Source organism: Cricetulus griseus, chromosome 5 (genome assembly GCF_003668045.3).
Source record: "Cricetulus griseus strain 17A/GY chromosome 5, alternate assembly CriGri-PICRH-1.0, whole genome shotgun sequence".
Lineage (NCBI taxonomy): Eukaryota > Metazoa > Chordata > Mammalia > Rodentia > Cricetidae > Cricetulus > Cricetulus griseus.
In genome coordinates this window covers 21,354,476-21,374,351 of record NC_048598.1, presented here as the reverse complement: position 1 = coordinate 21,374,351, position 19,876 = coordinate 21,354,476, and positions in this window count along the sequence as shown.

Genomic DNA, 19,876 nt, shown 5'->3' with positions numbered 1-19,876 from the left:
ACCTCTCTGGGCCCTAAAGCAAACCTGAGCTGGAGTCTACTTTCCTTGTTCCATTGACACAACTGCCTTCCCCTCCATACCTGGACAGAAACTCAGAGTTGCCAGCTGAGTGGAGACGAACTTCTCTCTCTCTCTCTCTGCAGAGACTCTAGTGTGGTCCTGGTGAGGCTCTTGTCTTTTATGGGAAGAACCTGGTGGGAATCGCCCAGACTTTTCCAGGCTCCCCATTTCCTGGTAGGATGCCACTGGAGGGTCAACTTATATTCATTGCAGGGAAGTTCTTTGTACAGTGATGACTCATGGAATTCAAAGTCGTTAAAAGACAAATAGTAAATACCATGTCCTAGTGCTGTCACCAGGTGTGAGAATTATGGATCTGTTTATTTTCAAAAGGGAAATAGATTAGGAGACTTGCAATATTTGACATCCGTTTTGATATTTTTGTTTGTGTCTTTCTTACAAGTTAATACTTAACCCTCCCCAAATATGCCTTGTGTTGGTGGTGCATGCTTTTAATCCCAGCACTTGGGAGGCAGAGGCAGGCAGATCTCTGTAAGTTTGAGGCCAGCCTGGTCTACAGAGTGGGCACCAGGATGGGCTCCAAAGCTACGCAGAGAAACCTTGTCTCAAAAAAACCAAACCAAACCAAACCAAACCAAACCAAAACAAAAAAACCCCCAAAACAAAACAAAACAAGACAAAGAACCAAACCAAAATATTTATAATTATTCTTATTTCATAAGAGAACAAAAGTTTTTTTCCTCAGGGGAGGGTGCACAATATATAGAAGAGTACATTTCATGTAGCCCAGGCTGGCCACGAATTTACTGTTTATATGACTATGTCCTTGAACTTCTAATTCTCTTCATCCCGCCTCCCAAGTGCTGGGATTATAGGCAGACGTCATCAACCCTGACTGTAAAAAGGAACAAAATAGTAAAGGAACCATTTAAGGACAAATAAAAACCTTTAGTCTGCATAAATTCCATACAACCCTCTGTATTTTGTCCTTGATTTTCTCATAGTAACCACTAAGTAGTGGAGTTTTAAAATAGACTGCATTTGGGATTAAGTCACTCGAAATCCCCCTGAAGATGCTCCCAGCTTCCTCCATGCCCATCTTTGTCTTCTCCAGGTCTCAGATGCCACTTGGGCTCTAATGGAATGAACTGGTTTTTCTTTAGCAGTGAAGCATCCTCAGCACAAAGCTTTATTACACTACTGATAATACTGTAACCCTCTGGGAGTCACCTTTTGGTTAAGTTTATAGTTTATATCTTTGTGTGTTCAAAGGACTGATTTACACAATATAACTCAGAAAGGCTGATAGTATAGAATGAGACAGAGGCATGTGGCTCACGTGGTAGAATGCTTGCCTTGTACACATGAGCTATAGGTTCAATTCCTAGCATCATGTTGTAAGACCCCCTGGAAAGCTTAGGCTTCCAGGATCTCAGCCCAGGACCTCGGCCACCCCAATCACAATGTGGAGAAGAAAGCTTGATGCAAACTGCAGGAGGCTTTATTGTTGTTAAACGAGCTAATGCCATGTTAGCTCGGGTCTTTCACCCACCCGCCATGGTGGATGGCTAGAAAAGACAGCTCGAAGGGGCTGCATAGAGATCTTGTAGGGCAGTGTAAGGGGAGTGTCTAGGGGTAAGCACAGGCTCAGGATTGGTGTGCCTCCAGGCTTGGAGGGATTGCCCTGTGTTGGTCAACTGGTTGTTATGGCCCATAGGCCCTCCCAGGGTGGTTGCTATGCTCTGCTCATCATTGCTGTGTACTTGTCCGTAAAGCACACCCAGAGCAGTAAAGCATAGCGCCACCAGCTAACTTCTGATTGGTTCCTTGCCACGAGGCAGGCATCTGACCTCTTAGTGACCAAGGCAAGGTCATGGCAAGCACGTGTTACCGTCATGACTGCCAAAATGGGGAGCTGGTCCCTTCAATGTAAACTAGGTATGATGGGACATGCCTGGAATTCCTGCCCTTGGGAAGTGGAAGTAGGAGGATCAGAAGGTGGGGGTATCCCCCACTACCTAGCCAGGTTGGGGGACAGCCTCTGGTACATAAGATCCCTGTTTCAGAAAAACCCAACCCAACCCAAAACAAACCTGTTCACACGAGAGAAAATCTACACATTTTTAAATGAATAAGTTCAAACCATCTTTGTCTACATAGTGAGTTGGAAGTCACCCTGTCTGTACTCCTTTATTTCATTGGTTCCTAGGCTGGACAGCCTTCAGCGGCTCAGAAATTTAAGGGGAACCAGGGTGTCTTTCTATCTTCTATTTCTTTCTATTTTAAACACCCTATTAATGTTCCCCACATCAAGTTCATTACAGAGAGGAATTTTTTTCTCATAACCAAAAGTTACACAGTTAGTACATAATCATCATAAAACATATTTTTCTGGAACAAGTCAGTCCCAATACATCTCTAAACCACATCTTTACATATTTTTCTTTTAGACTTCTCACAGGTCAGGAGACTTTTGTCCATAGCCATTTACATAAGCAGTAGATCTCACAATTGCCAGAGAAACTGGCCACTTGTTTCACTTTCATGTTTTAGAGCCTGGACAATTATCTTATCTAACCATCCAATTCTTTGCTTTCTAGTTACATGAAGTTTTAGCTGTTATGCACACTGAAACCTGTGAACTCATTTCCCAGTATCAAAAAGAACTTGAGCTAACTCCTGGGACTCAATTGTTTTCCTAATCATTAACCTAAGTCATAGTCTACATGGCTACACTTCTTTGTTTCTATTTTGTACCCTTTTCAGCCCCTGCTTTATCAAGGGTAGGGGCGCTCTATATCGTACCTTTACCGATATTAATTTTCCCACTAAACTAATCCCTATCATAATCCCTTACTATATTTGTTAAAAAACTTTTTAAAAAATTATTATGTATACAGTGTTCTATCTGCATATGCCTGCAGGCCAGAAGTGGGCACCAGATCTCATTACAGATGGTTGTGAGCCACCATGTGGTTGCTGGGAATTGAACTCAGGACCTCTGGAAGAACAGCCAGTGCTCTTAACCTCTGAGCCATTTCTCCAGCCCCTTGTTAAAAACTCTTAATCATCAAAATTCTATTTAAACTAACACTATTATTGTATAGACTCATTTATTCAATTAAATAGTACCGTTTAAGAGGAAATCATCTTCATAATAATCCACAGGTAAAAATGCCCAGTAAAATGCAATATTTCCATGAGATAATCACACTACATTAAAGGCAGTGGGGATCCCCTCACACCCATTCACACGGTGCCACATACCAGAGATAAATGGCAACGGCAAACCTGTGAAGGCACAGCAGTAGCAAGAGACATTCTGGAGAAAAAGTTTTCTGGGCCTTGCCTATCCAAGGTTCATCCTTGCATTGTAGTGAGCTGAGTGCCTGAATCTTAATTGCGGCCTGCTGCTCCTCTGACATGGCCCCCACTATTCTTTACTTCTCTCACACAATACACCCCAACTGCAGCCTCCACCCCTCCACTCATCCTAGCCCCTACTCCCTAGCCCCTCTCCCCCAGATATTCTTCCTCCCTTCCCTTTGTGTTATGCTGTGTTGGGCTGATATCCCTGGGAGGCCTGCTCTTTTTTTTTTTATTTGACAGCTTTGATGTCATTATACATCTTTTACTTACTGGTACATAAGTCATAGGACCTAAGACTCTAAGAAACTCTAGGCTATTTGGAGGCTGTCACCTCCCTAACCACCAGTGTCTAGCTCCTACTGCCTGTTATATCTGTTCTTCATGTGGCCTGATCCTAACCCCACAGTCCTTGACCCTGGCTCAGGTCTGGAAGTATTCAGTGGTGACTAACAGAAATGCCACCTCAAAGTAGCTTTAAAACGTGCAACCATGGGGCTGCTTGGTTCTGCAGTGTGTATGTTATGGCTGTGAGCTTGGTGTTTTTGTGGGACTCCTAACAGTGGGAGTAGGGGGTATCTCTAAATTTTTTTGCCCGTTCTTGGGAATATTTTGTTCTTACTGGGTTTTCTTGTCCAGACTCGACATGAGGGCTTTTTCCTTTTATTGTACCTTGTTTTGTCCTGTTTGGCTGTCCTCTCTTGGAGGCCTGCTGTTTTCTGTGGAAGAAATGGAGGGACAGTTGATTTTGGGGAGAGGAGACATGGGAGGATTTGGGAGGAGTGGAGGTAGAAAAACTGTGTATTATATGAGAGAAGAATCTGCTTTCAATAAAAATAAAAAGTGTAAATCTATTAGGACTGAAGAGATGGCTCAGCAGTTAAGAGTACATGTCATTCCTCCAGAGGGCCTGAGTTCAATTCTCAGCACCCATGTCAGGTGACTTCAATACCAGTGACCTTCATGGATACCCACACTCATGTACATGTACACACACACACACACACACACACACACACAGTTAAAAATGAAATAAAAAGTAAATATATCACTTCATGATATAAGAACTCTAGAAAGAGAGAAGCTCCAGGCTTAGCTGACATTGCAGTTTCTTTATGTCTTCAAGGCTGTAGGCTCTTTCTGTCTCCATCTTGCTTCACCTATGAGTGAGCTCAGAGTAGCTACTGCTGCTCCATGTATTACCACAAGACAAGGGAGAATGGCTCTTCATTCCTACAGTTCTTTTTCAGGAGGGAGGAAGCATTTCCTAGGACCTTCTTCATGACTGTCCTCGTTGGCCACAGATGGGTCCTGTAGTGCAACAGTGCTCTTTTGGGGACTGGAAGATTAGGTGGTCTGAACACTGTCAGCTTCTTTCCTCCAGTTCTGGGGACAGGAATCCAAGATGAGTGCATCAGCAGACTCTCCTTCCAAGGCCTCTCTGCTGACTGTAGACAGCCGCCTCCTCACTGGGTTCTCTCCATGGTCTGTCTGAGTGCATGTGCTCCTGATGTCTCTCTCTGGGCTCAAACTTCCTCATCTTGAAAATAGACCAGCTCTGTTGAATTAGGAGCTGTCCTAATTATCTAGTTTTCACTTAATCGCTGTATTGAAAACCCTATTTCCAAACATAAACATCATCTGAGGCACTGGACAAGGACTTCACATGAAATCACCACAATTCACCCCAAATAATTGCTATTCTTGAAATAACTACTGGCCAGGGAGTGAAACACCTGCCTTAGGACAATGACCTGATATGGGCCAGATGCTGGTGACTTATACAGCAAGCCTTTGGCCTCCATTTTGAGAATTCTTTTTTTTTATTTAATTTTAATTGGGAACAAGCTTGTTTCACATGTAAATCCCTTCTCCCTCTCCCTCACCCCCATACCTCTACTCCCAACCCCCACTTACCCTCCACCCCATCCACCCTCCACTCCCCAGGCAGGGTAGGGCCCTCATCGGGGGCTCTGTAAAGTCTACCAAATCTTCCAGGGCCAGAGTGTATCCCCTCACGTGGGATGGGCTCTCAAAGTACCTCTTACACCAGGGAAAATACTAATCCACTACCAGGGGCTCCCTGGAGTGCAGAGGCCTCCTTATTGACATCCATGTTCAGGGGTCTGGATCAGTCTTGTACTGGCCTCCCAGACAGCATCTGGGGTCAATGTGCTCTCCCTTGTTCAGGCCAGCTGTTTCTGTGGGTTTCTCCAACGTGGTACCAACCCCTTTGCTCTTCATTCCTCCCTCTCTTCAACTAAGTTCCAGATTTCAGGTCAGTGTATATCTGTGGATGTCTGCCTCTGCTTCCATCAGCCACTGGATGAGGGCTCTCGTTATGGATCAGGTCGGCCCATTTTGAGAATTCTAACTCACTTGTTTCCAGTATTGGCTGACTCCAATACTTTCCACACTGTTGTTTTATCTTTTAGCACAGTGACTGCACCTTCATCTACAGATATTTCAACCAGCAATTGTGATTCTGTAGGTACCAGCCAGCTTCTGGGGCAGTGCCCTGGCCACTCAGACCTAAGCCTGGGAAGAATTTTTTTCCACAGACTGTGGCTCTGCCAGTTCCACTAAAGTTAGGTTTTACTCAATCTCTCTCATTCTATTTATAAATAAAACTCCAGACTCAAAGGATGGGTTGTAAACCTCATAGCTCAGAGAGGTTGAGTAGCTCCTAGCTAACCTTCTTCTCCTTGCTGGCGTCTCCCAGAAACAGCCCATCCTTCTGCTCTACCCAAATAGAAAAAGCCACAGTACTCAAGCCCCACCCCACCACTTCCTGTGTTTTCCTTTATCTCTTTCAAATGACCTCTGATGCTCTATAATTACTTTATGTCAATTAGTTGCTAAGTCTGCCTCCTGACCCAAGATTTATTTTATTTAATTAATGCAAATGCAAACTCAGGGGTCACATGGCATCAAATATCCCCTAACAGCACACTGCTGCCAAAAAGGATTCTTATAAAACACAAGCCTTAGATAAGAATTATAGCCCATATCCTTAATCCTGGAACTTGGGAGGTGGAGACACAGGATAAAGTACTCAATGTCATCTTTGTCTACATGGTGACCTGAATGGCAGCCTGAGCTACAGGAGAGAGACCCTGTCTGAAAAAACAAAAACAAATCAGTATACATACAGACACAGACACAAACACATACATACATACACACATATACATACATACATACATACATACATACATACATAATACATACATACATACATACAGACATACAGACATACACACACACACACAGATACACAGACACAGACAGACACAGACACACAGATACAGACGCAGACACACATACATGCATATCACTGCCACCACCACCATGATGGTCTTGTGATGCTGTTAAAAATATTGTTGTCACCGTGTATCAGCTGGGGCTAAAAGCCCATGTCCTAGTGATTGTGTCAGTTACCTCTCTGTGTGATTCAGTGATTTAAAACAGGAACAATTTCTTTTGTCTGGAGGCTACAATTTGAGCAGGACTTAGAGGGCATGGCTGGCTTCTGTTGGGTTTAACATCTGCTGGGTCATTCCCATGCTTTCCCTCACCCTTACTCTCAGGATTGGATTAGGGCGGAATCACTGACAGAATTGAAAGCAAAGCAAACAATTGCTGCTGGTCAGTGGGTTCTATGGCAGATGATCTCTCCAGTTTTCCCTTGCTCTCTTTGGGACTCACGTGTCATTTAGATCAGCTTCCTTATGCAGCAGAGACATTAGTAGTGAGTCTGTAGAACTAGTGAGCGTGTTACACCTACTGTTGGCAATGATGATCTGGGTAGTGGTGGTGAGAGCAAGATCAGGGGACAGAAGTTACCCCAGTTGACCTTTCTTCTCGTGCTACAGACTGAACTGGGCAAAGTTTGACTCTCTGTTGTGCATAATTATGAAGTGAAAACATGATGACAAGAATATGAAAAAACTAGAGTCTTGGGTTTCATTCCCATCCTTGAAAAAAAAAAAAGGTGTGTGTGTGGCAACATGCTTTTATTAAGGTGTGCTTCATCACACCTTACTTAATAAAAATGGTTTTCAAGACAGTTTCTCTGTGTAGCCTTTACTGTCCTGAACTTGCTTTGTAGAACAGGCTGGCCTTGAATTCAGAGATACACCTGCTCTGCCTCCAAAGTCCTGGGATTAAAGGTACAAGCCACTATGCCTGTCTTATTTCATTGCATGTGTGTATGTGCAAGGGTGTACATGTATGGAAGTCAGAGGACAACTTGAGAAAGTCAGTGCTGTGGAATAATCCTTCTGCACACTGTGTAAATATGTGTTGCTATGATTAATGTAATAAACAAGCTGACCGGCCAGTAGTTGAAAAGAATAAAGTTAGGCAGGAAAGCTAAACTGCTCATCACTCCTCCCTCTCTGCAACTGGATTCCAGGAGTTTGGCTCAGTGTTTTTTGCTGTGGGTGTCTGCTTCTGCTTCCATCAGCTACTGGATGAAGGATCTAGGATGACATTTAAGGTAGTCATCAGTTTCATTATAGGGGAAGGACATTTAAGGCAGCCTCTCCACTATTGCTTCGATTCTTAGTTGGGGTCATCCTTGTGGAATCCTGGACATTTACCTAGGGCCAGATTTCTTTTTAAACCTATAATGGCTCCCTCTATTATGGTATCTCTTTTCTTGCTCTCCTCTATTCTTCCCCCAACTCAATCTTCCTGCTCCCTCATGTCCTCCTCTCCCTTCCTCTTCTCCCCTTCCTTTTCTCCTAATTTCCTCTCTCCATCCCTCCATGCTCCCAATTTGCTCAGGAGATCTTGTCCCTTTCCCCTTCTGTGGGGGACCATGCATGTCTCTCTTAGGGTCCTTCTCGCTTCCTAGCTTCTCTGGAGGTGTGGATTATAGACTGGTAATCCTTTGCTCTATGTCTAAAAATCCGTATATGAGTGAGTACATACCATGTTTGTCTTTTTGTGACTGGGTTACCTCACTCAGGATAGTTTCTTCTAGTTCCATCCATTTGCTTGCGAATTTCAAGATTCCATTGTATTTTTCCACTGAGTAGTATGCCATTGTTTAAATGTACCTCATTTTCTTTATCCATTTTTCAGTTGAGGGGCATGTAGGTTGCTTCTAGGTTCTGGCTATTACAAAATAATGCTGCTATGAACATAGTTGAACAGATGTCCTTATAACATACTTCTTTGAGATCCCCATCTAGACTGAAGACTGGCAGCTCTCTGGGCTTTCTCTGGTACTCCAACACCAGACTGGGACTGCTGAGACATTAAGTCTCATGCACCCAACAACCACTGGGTCCTTGGCCTTTCCTGTGGAGACTGGAGAGACATACATTTCTGTACTACTAGAACCTGTAAGCTACCATAATAAATCCACCTCCGTCTCTGTTCTATTCATTTAGCAAACCATGACTAATATGCCCTACAAACCTTTTTCTTTTTCTTTTTTTTTCAGATTTTTTATTTGAATTAGAAACAAGATTGTTTTACATGACAATCCCAGTTCCCTCTCCCTCCCCTCCTCCCCTACCAACCTTCCCCCCACTAAAACCCTACCTATCACATATCCTTTCTGCTCCCCCTGGATGGTGAGGCCTTCCATAGGGTGTCATCAGAGTCTATCGTATTCTTTGGGATAGCGCCTAGGCCCACCCCCGTGGGTCTTGGCTCAGGGAGTATTCCTCTATGTGGAATGGGCTCCCAAAGTCGACACCTATGCTAGGGATAAGTACTGCAAACCCTTTTTCAAATGAGTTAATTACCCAGCCACTGTGAATGGATGTTCTGTTGCGAATGGATGTTTTGCTGTGAATGGATGTTTTGTTGAGAATGGATGTTTTGTTGAGAATGGATGTTCTGTTGTGATTAAATGTCAGATTACACACACCACCCTTTCTACATCTATCAAGACAAACATATTATGTTTATCTTCATTTTACTTAAGCTTATCTTAAATTTCACCTTTTTATGCTCAGACCTCAAACCCCAATGATCCTATGGCAACCCCTGGAGCAAGGACCTCCAGTGATGAACTCCAGGTGACCCATAAATAACATGAGTTCTAATAGATCTTAATAATAAACCTTGGAGTCACATATTAGGGGCTGAATGTTGAAAGATCAGAGAAGGCAGAGCAGCCAGACACTAGAGTTCTTACCTCTATGAAATCTTCAGACTGAAAAAAGACGGAGTTTCTGTCTTCTCCTGTCTATATTCCGCTCTTTGCCCAGCCGTCTCACTTCCTGTCTGTCTGTCCAGACCTCAGACCTCTATGGTTAGCTAGTGGCTATCTCCACCCTCTGATCCTTAGGTGAGCTTTTTTTGTTTTAGAGTATAAACTAGATATCACCACATTTCCTCCTTTTTGTGCAATAATAAAATGTTTATAACTAATATAAGAAAAAGTATATACAGTAAGTACAATAACTATATATATGCATATATATAATATATATAATTATATATATATATAAAATAAATACATCAATAATGTCTAGTCTATTAACAGTTGACATATTCAGAGAAAATACTCCATATCTGTCCTATCTTGGTGAGTCTAAATAGTCATACCTAATTAACTTTCTATTTTAACTTGTATTACCAAAACTTTATTTATTTACTTTTTTATTGCTCTTTTTTAAAAGATTTTATTTATTTATTATGTATACAGTTATCTGCATGCATGCTTGCACACCAGAAGAGGGCACCAGATCTCATTACAGATGGTTGTGAGCCACCATGTGGTTGCTGGGAATTGAACTCGGGTTCTCTGGAAGAGCAGCCAGTGCTCTTAACCTCTGAGCCATCTCTCCAGCCCCAAAACTTTATTTTTATGTCTCATACTTCACATTTCTTTAGTGAATTTCTTTCCTGAATCTGATAACAAGGAAAGATATAACTATAACTATAAAGTCTGTAGCTCTATCAGAGACTTGAGAAAGAAGCAAGCAACTTTCAAAAAATGTGAGAAATGACAGAAACAGCTGACTTCCTGAACAGTCACCCAAAGTTCCTCTGCAGGGTTGGGACATCCATCTTCAGCCTACAGGCCTGGAATATCGGACAGACTTTTCTGTGAAGCATAATATTCTGAAGGGCTCTCTTGCCTTGTCTTAGCAAAGGTTGGCAGTTCTTTCTTTTGTGTTCTGCTCATCCAATTTGGACAGTACACTGTCAGCAGTTGAGGGAATAGCACTTTCTTGACAAATGGCTAACTTTTACCACAAAAAAAGTAAACTCCATGTGGAGTTTCTTTGATGCCAGTCATCTTTTCTGAAGTAGATTGGTGCTGCCAGGAGCAACATGTCTCATTGTCATAAAAAGGGAAAAGTACCTATGTTATTAAAAGATCTTAAATGTCATATTCTGTAGATCTCTTAAATGTTGGAAGACTACCTGCCTATCTAAAATATACCTGTTTGACCTTGGAAACTTACATAATATGACTACAAGTTTGATTGTAATGAGTGGCTAATTGCTAACCTGCATTTCCTTATTATCCTAAATAGTTGGTAGTAATAACTTTCAAGGGCTAAAACTTTGCATTACATTGTAAAATGAGTTGCATAGGCATAATACCTAGACTAAGATTAGAAATGAATGTACAGTATGTTCTAACAAAAATAAGCCCACATTTGTATGAATATACAATAAAATCCAAGCCAATATAAAATATTTAAAACTAGTAGTTGCTTTTTTTGGTTTAAAAGTATATTCAATAGTCCACCCTTTTATTCTATTTCTATCTCTTCATTTTTTCTTTTCAGAGTAGATTCAATAATCTACCCTTATATCCTATCATAGCTATACCCCCTTTTTTCAGAGCAAGATCCCTGAATCTAATCTCCTTTGTTTAGCTTTTTTCCCTGATCATTATCAATAACAACTTGTAACCAATTCTGCCAAGGAATGACAAATATCCATAACCCACTGAATGACTAAAAACCACTCACTCCACCTCTTGTCTTCTTAAATTTACTTCCTGCTGTCTGGGTGACAGGAATTTTAGGGGATCCTGAAAATAAAAATTTAGGTTAATTGTCAAGTCCTGGGAGAGGTAACTGTATCATTTGTTGTCCAATCTTTGTGCAATGGGAAAGTGTAGGGCTTGGCTCAGGTCCTGGCTAGAGTAGTCTGTGAGTCTGGATCACCTCAGCTAGCCACCTCAAAACTGTCCTGGGCAGTTTGTAGTCAAAGGTGATCTTTAGGTGGTGTTTTCAGCTTAGTCATGTTATCATAGTCCTGGTGGAATCATCAACTGCAGGGCCCTATCATCCTTTTGGAGACTTCAAAGGTTGCTGTTAGGCATGGCCATAGTCACCGAAGAAAACTTAGACATTTTAGATGTCTAATTTAGATCACATGCAGCAGATCTCAAAGGGGTTGAAGGATCAATATTTGTTATGTACATCCAGAGTACAAAAACTTAATTCCTAGTTACCTGATAGAGATTCAAACCCGAAATCATGTACAGGAAGCTAGATGAAGTCTTTTTCTATATTTAGTTAGTACTCTATATGACTATTGGTATCATGACAAAAAACCCAATATATATATATATATATGTTAATCTTATAAATTTTTAGATAATATTTATAGCTCAAGTAAAGCTTCAAAGACTCAAAGTAGAACCAATGGATTATCAGATTAGTGGCAATAAAATAGTCCTTTAATTCTTGTTTTACTTCTGTCCCATATCAGGTGGCAGAGACTTTGGATTTTGCTTTAACAAGTATGCTTGGGTTTAGAGAAGGAGAGAGCCAAACCCATCTTTAATTTTTAATGGGGTTGGGACTAAAGACCATTTGCCTTATACGTCTCTAGAGAACAGTAGAAACAAACATTTGGGAAAGTGTAAGAGCTTTTATCTTGTTGGAGATGTAACATATCAATATGCCAATTTACTCCTTTTCTTGGTACATTTGTTTTCTGTATGATTTGTCCTTTTTCTTCAGATGTCTCATTTGTCCAGTGATCTTCAGCTTTCTTAGCTAGATGCCCTCATTCTCTTGAAAAGAAAAACAACAAAGCCCTTTCCCAACATTAATTTTGGGGAGGCTATCTTATGGAAAGTTATAACTGATCAAATGAAAAGCGTTTGTTAGTTTTTAAGTTAGTTTAGATTGAATGGTCATGGTGTTTGATTAACTATCACCTCTTCTAATCAAGAGGTGTCTCTTATTTAAATATATTCTTTATCAATTTTGATATCCATAGCTTTTCTTCTCCTTTGGACACTAAAGCAAAACCCCTTCCCCAACAAAACACATATCCTGGTTTCCATTATGAGGTCAGCACATCTTTAAAGTATACAGGCTGATTTACTTCTGTAGTTTTTTCTATTATCCAATGTCTCTACACAGTTGTTGTTCCTTTCTCATTAACATTCAGAAAATCCAAAATCAATAAATCATTATTCACTCTATTTCTGTTTATTTAACATATCCTTTAGAGTTTTATTTGATCTGTCTATAACTACTTGTCCTGTAGGATTGTGTGGTATACCTGTAATATGCTTTATATTGTATTAAGTAAAAAACTGTTTTATTTTACTAGAGATATATGTTGGAGCATTGTCAGTATTAATTTGTACAGGCATTCCCATGATGGCCATAACTTCTAATAACTGTATGATTACAGAATCAGCCTTTTCAGAAATCAAAGCAGTTGCCCATTGAAATCCTGAATAGGTATCAATGGCATGGCATACAAATTTTAATTATCCAAATTCTACAAAATAAAACACATCCATCTGCCAGATTTCATTCATTTGAGTACCCTATGGGTTACTTCCTGCTGGTAGCAGAGTTTGGTTGTATAAAGAACAAGTAGGACATTTCTTTGTAATTTCCTTGAATTGTTTCCAAGAGATGGAAAAGGCTCAGTCAGTAGACAATGAGACTCTTAATCTCAGGGTGGTGGATTTGAGCCTCATGTAGGGAGCCAATATATAGTATAAGTTCTAATTGGTCTTAATAATAAACCCTGGAGTCAGATATTAGGGGGTGAAAGATGAAAGACCAGAGAAGCAGAGCCGCCAGATTCTAGAACTCTTACCTCTATGAAATCCACAGACCGAAAAGTGACTGAGTTCCTGTCTCCTGCCTCTATTCCTCTATCTGCCCAGCCATCTCACTTCCTGTCTGTCTGTCCAGACTCTAGACCTCTGTGGTTAGCTAGTGTCAATGTCTACCCTCTGATCTTCAGGTGAGCTTTATTTGTTAGTGTATAAACACGATATCACCTCACCCAGAACCCACCTTGGGCCTGGATGCCAAAGATGCACAAGCAATTTCTGTCCAGGCAGACCACATCAATCCACTCAGCCTACACAGTGGCCACGCCTCCTGCAGCCTCACCTCCCCGGCTTCCCCACCTCCCAGCCCTGTTGTCCAACTCACAAGCCCTTGCTCAGAGTTACTTCTCTGGTGCTACACAGGACACCTGATTCCTGGACCTCTGGCTGTAGAAGCTGGGTAATCCTCTCAGCCTCTGCTATCCCACAGCCACAGCGAAAGACATCATAGAATCCTGAGTGCCTGTGGACATCACCCCTCCCCACCTTCTTCCCCATGCAGTGGAGACAAGCAATGACCAAAAGAAATATGGTGCTTGTTGGCCTTTCTAACAGAGAAAGACAGTGAGCTCAGTGGAGCCATTGTTTGGGAAGAGAAGTGTCACCACAAATGAATAAAAAGTTGGGAGTGGTTTAACTAACTTATCCTCAAATGACAATGGTGTTGTGGGGCTACTCCTTCAGTGTACACACAGACTCTTAGAGCCAACAGAAAGTCTTTTTTCACTGGCTGGAAGACTGTATAGAAACCATCTAGCCCAAGTGGTATAGCTACATAGTATAGCCACAAGCCTTACTCTTCTTTAGTTCTTACTTACAAAATGAGATCATGGTTGACATACACTTCAATTATCAAAAACAGTTAGCAATATGCAGAGCTACAAAATCTAAAAAGGCAAGGTTAGTACATTTAGAGACTTTCCCAGAACTATGAACTATAATGGTTTAGGTCTTTGTTTTCATTTTGGCAGGTGTAGGGTCTATATGATGAGCTCCTAGGTTAGGCTGGTGCCTATAAGATGGCATCAGTTGTGCTAAGTTCTGAGAGCCTGTTACAGTGGTCCCCAGACCACATATTCAGAGCATGATCAGTACACACGTCCTCTGGTGCTCCATTACCTGCTCCATGTGTCCTGTCTCAATGTCATCCCTCCATTCTCTGAGTATCACTGCTATTTGCACTTTCCTCAGTGGAATGGAGTCCTTCCTCCTAGGTGTTGCTTCATCCTTGTATACAGGGTTATCTTAGTGCAATAGCAAGGCCTTTGCATTGTTTACATGGCTCCTTCGGCAGTTACTATGAAACTACTATAAGACTGCATTTGTTAAGCCAATATTTTCTTTGTAAATTTACACAGCTCAATAAGCACTAGCAAAAGAGAATAGGACTGCATCTGGGTCTGAGACCAATGTTCAAATAAAATATATACCTCCCGTAGCAAATAAAATGTATATTCCCCGTAGCACTAGACTTGACACTTTACTGTTCTAAAGACGGTAACAATTCATGTTCATTCAGTGGCATAATTGTTGTTTGTGATTCATCCTGCACCGTACAGTTGTTCATCAATGAAATGCTTATTTTGACATCAGCAAATTGTTATAATGTAAAAAAGAACTTCCAGCAAGCCTGAAGACTTAGCTCAAATCCAGGTTCTGATACTATTTAGATACAACTGATTTTCATGTTAGCTTTGTATCCAAATGAAATGTATGCAAACATGTGGAAAGTATTACAGCTTTCTTCCTTTGAAGAAATCTCTCCTGTGCTGCCTAGTCTTGGAGGGAGGCAGAGACCCAGATGCTGAGACTCAAATGGATGATCCTTCCTGATACCCTTCTGACAATCCATAATACAGGCAGATGGCCTGGATGTGGCCAGTGGGATGCTGTAGCCCAGAATTCTGATTCCTGACATTGAGAAACAAAACAGTATGCTTTGGATGTGGAATGTTTACTACAGGCTTGTGTGTAGGATGCTTGGTCCCCAGCTGGTGCCACAAAAGTGAGAGGCATTGGGTTCCCTGGAACTAGAGTCACAGGCAGCATGAGTCACCTGACACAAGCCCTCTGGAAGAGCAATACACGCTCTTAAACACTAAGTCATTTCTCCACCAGGACACCATGAAAATAATGGCATATTCTAGTCATCTCTCTAGGGAAGGCAAGGAATTAAGCAAAATCACCTTCTCAGTGAGGTCCTCCTGTATCCTTCTCTGCATTAGAGCCCCCCCCCCCCGTGCTTCCCTAGCTCCAAAAGACATGGTTTCCTAGAAACTGGCATTTTTTTGCACTGGAAAAGCTTTAGAACACAGCTCATTTGTCTGCCTTTTCACAGCTCAATGGGCCTTATTGAACTAGTACCTGAACTAAGGGCTGGGGAGCATGTAAAAGAAAGACAAAAGTCTTCTGCAACTGGGCTGTGCACTCTCAGGCAACAGTGCCTGTCACAAGGGAAGTGGGCCACACACAGGGGGCTGTTGTTTTATCTTTGGCACAGTGGCTCTACCTTAATCTACTGCTATTTCAACCAGCAATTGTGACTCTGCAGGTCCCAACTTGCTTTTCTGCTAGTGGCTCAGCTGCTCGGGCTGCAGCCTGGTGGGAATTCTGTTCCCACCAGCCATGTTGCGGCCTCGAAAGGTAGCTTCAACTAGATCTGTATCATTCTATTTGTAAGTAAGTCTTGAGATTCAAAGGCTGGGGTGAAACCTGCTAGCTCAGGGAGGTTGAGTAGCAACTAGCTCACCCCCTCTTCTTGTTGGCATCTCCCCAAAAAGCATGTCCTTCTGCTCCATCAAAACAAAAAAGCCACACCCCTGAAAACCCCTCCCTACGACTTCTGGTGCATCTCCCCGTCTCTTGCAGATGCCCTCTGATGCTCTATGATTGCTTTCTGTCAACTGGTTGCCAACTCAGCCTCCTGACCTAAGATTAGTTTTATTTAAATAAGACAAAAGTTAACTTGGGGTTCATAGTGTGGTCAATTATCTCCCAACAGGGCACTGTCAACAGAGAAAACTCATTCAGGCTTCCTATTGCTTTCTCTAATTGGAAGAAAGACATGTCAGAATAATGAGGAACCAAGAAAATCCATATAGTTTTTATATTTTTACACTTACTTATGCATGTGTGTGTCCATGCCTGTGTGTGTGTGTGTATGTGTTTATGCACTTACATATTTTTGTGTGTGTCCCATGCAAGTTGTTATGCCACGGAGGTCAGCAGATAATTTTCCAACTCAGTTTTCTCTTTCTACCACATGGATCCTGGGAATCAAACTAAACTCATTGAGCTCACTGGCAAGCATCCCTACCAGATGAGTCATCTTGCTGACCCCACATCTTTAGGATAAAGAATGAGGACAAGAGGTGAGAAAAATGTCAGGAAAGAACAGTTGGCAAAAGCCAGGTCATCCAGGAAAGAGAAGGAAATGAAAAGAATGGGGAAGAGTAGAGAGACCACAAGTAATTTCTCATTCAGGACCTAAGAAATGTAGTTCAAACAAGATAAATAATATTCCCCACCCCAACGTTCTTTTAAATATGTGTGACTGTTTCGCTTGCATGTAGTCACACAACAATTTGTGCATTGCTCAAGGAGGCCAGAGGAGGGCATCAGATCCCCTGGAACTGCGGTTACAGACAGTGTGAGCAATGAGGACGCTGGGAACTAAACCTATGCCTTCTGTAAGAGCAGTTTAAGTCAATTTAGGACACAGAAGACTCTGTCAGAAAAAAAGGAGAGGGTGAGGAGGAAGAGGAATAAGAGAAGGAGGAAGCAGAGGGGGAATAGAGAGATGGCACAGTAATTATAAGGACTTTGCTTTTTTCAGAGGACCCAGGTGCAGTTACTGGCACTTACATTAGGCAGCTCACAACCTCCTATAAGTCCAGTTCAATACACACACAAAAAAAAAACCACCAATGTGACATATTTGAGACTAGTAGTTGCTTTTTTCAGTTTAAAAGTAGATTCAATAATCTATCCTTTTATCCTATCATTTCTATATCCCCTCTTTTATTTTCAGAACAAGATCCCTGAATCTAATCTCCTTTGTTCAGCTTTTTTCTGATCATTACCAATAACAACTTGTAATTAACCCCCCAAATGATGACAAATATCCATAAGCTACTGAAAGACCAAAAACCACCCCTCCCACCTCTTGGGAATGTGGGCATCATGTTCTTCCAGACTGCTCTCCCAGGACCCTGAGATAATGATCAAGGCCTGGGAGAGCTAGCTGTCATTTAGTCTCAGTAAATGGGAAAATGTAGGATTTATCTGAAGTCTGACTGGAGATGTCTGTGGGATTGGACCATTTCAGCCAGAAATCGTGAAGCTGTTATGAATGTAGAACTCTGAGGAGATTGCAACAGAGGCACTCTGAGAGGCTGGATAACCTGGGCCACCTGTTTTCATTGGTGTCTGGTCTCCTTGTTCTGAAAACACACAAACTTTTAAAGGTAATATACATATCTGTATCAACACAAGTATGGAATGTGCGGTGTGCACAAGTCAGTTAAAGATGATTTTTTGTTCTGTGTTTGAGCAGTTTAAAGGCATCTGCCAACTTTATAAGTCCATTTGAACTAAATAACCAATTATCACATAATTCTCTACCCATGCCATATGAGTCATGAGGACTCTGTAGGTAACAATATTTGTCATGTCTCATCTTATCTCTGAGGTGTTCCCATGCAGAGGGATCAGTTTATATGTCTCATGTCCTGTAGTCTTTCTTGGCTTCCTCTCCCATGTCTGAAGCCAAGATACTCAGGAGTTCTCCCCTGGTGAAATATGATCTCTAATAACCTGAAAGGAACCCATAGCCTTTCACTTCCTGTGGAAACATAAAGCATTACCTCTTCTCCAATGTAATTCATCTTTTGACTTCCATTTTAAAGTTAAGGCATTTCTAAAGTATATAGGTTGGGTTAATTCAACAGTCCCTTCCACAATCCTACGTCTCTCAGCAGCTGTTTTCTGATCATTAGCATTCAAAAAATCAAAATTAAGAAAGCACCATATAAGGTCCAAACTCCCTGTGTTACAATATTTCCTATTCTTACATGGATTATTTTTTATTAGTCTATTTCTCTCTTTAAAGACTTTATTTTATTTTTAATTTTTTTTGAGACAGTGTTTCTCTGTGGCCTCAGAGGATGTCCTGGAATTAGCTCTTGTATACCAGGCTGGTCTGGAACTCACAGAGATTCACCTGCCTCTGCCTCCTGAGTGCTGGGATTAAAGGCATGCACCACCACCACCCGGCTAAAGACTATTTTTAAACTATTCATTTTTCTATGACTGTCTTTATTTTCTTTTTCTGTCTGGACTTTGCTTTATTAAGCACCTACATCATTCTCTGCATGAGTTAAACCTTAAACTCACTGTGTAGCTTAGCTCATGGTGTGCTGGTGGCTCGGGCCTGCAGGCAGCTGCCAGAAGACACATCTCTGTAACACAGCCCAGGTGAGAATATGTGGGACTAAGAAGCCACATTTGGCTCTGCTTCTGTGTGATTAGAAACTTCTTTTTAAAAAAGCTTCCTCAGGTCTTCTGTGGAAACATGTGACCCCACATTGGACACCATTATTTAAGTAGATTTTTCTTTGGGCTGCCATCTTAAAAAAATGATACAGAGACTTAGTATTAATTATAAAATCTTGGTTTTAGCTTAGGCTTATTCCTAACTAGTTTTTATAAATTAAATCAACCCATTTCTATTAATCTATATGCTGTTGCATGGCTCACGGCTTTTGCCTCTCCTCCTTCATGTCTGGCTTTTTCTATGTCTAGCTGCCAATTCCACCTTTCTTCTTCCCAGAGCTCTTTCTGTCCAGAAGTTCCTGGTATACCTCCTGCTTAGCTATTGGCCATTTAGGATTTTATTAAACCAATCACAGTGCCATATCTTCACACAGTGTAAAGGAATATTCCACAACATTTTCCTGCTCCTGGGTTGCCTCGTCCCACCTTAATATGAGGGGATGTGCCTAGTCTTATTCTTATTGTAACTTGTTATGCTAGGTTTTGTGGAATAGCCATGGGGAGCCCACCCTTTTCTGAAGGGAAATGGAGGATTGGATCTGGGGGAGAGGGATGTAAGAGAGAGACCCTGAGGAGAGGAGGGAGGCTGCTGTCAGGATATAATATATGAGAGAAGAATACATAAAAAAGAGTGTTGCTGGTATCAGGATTCCCAGCCATAATATCCCAAAAGAATCAAACAGGGGAACATAAACTACTTTTTGAATCTCCCATTCCTGCACAAAAAGGATTCACGAAGACACCAAGCCTGCAAAGAACATGATTTATTATCCTTAGCATTCTAGTAATTAGGTGAGTTTTTCTCCATGCATATTTGTCCACAGACTGGAGAAGAAGTCTGGGTCCTAAAGCACAAAGTTC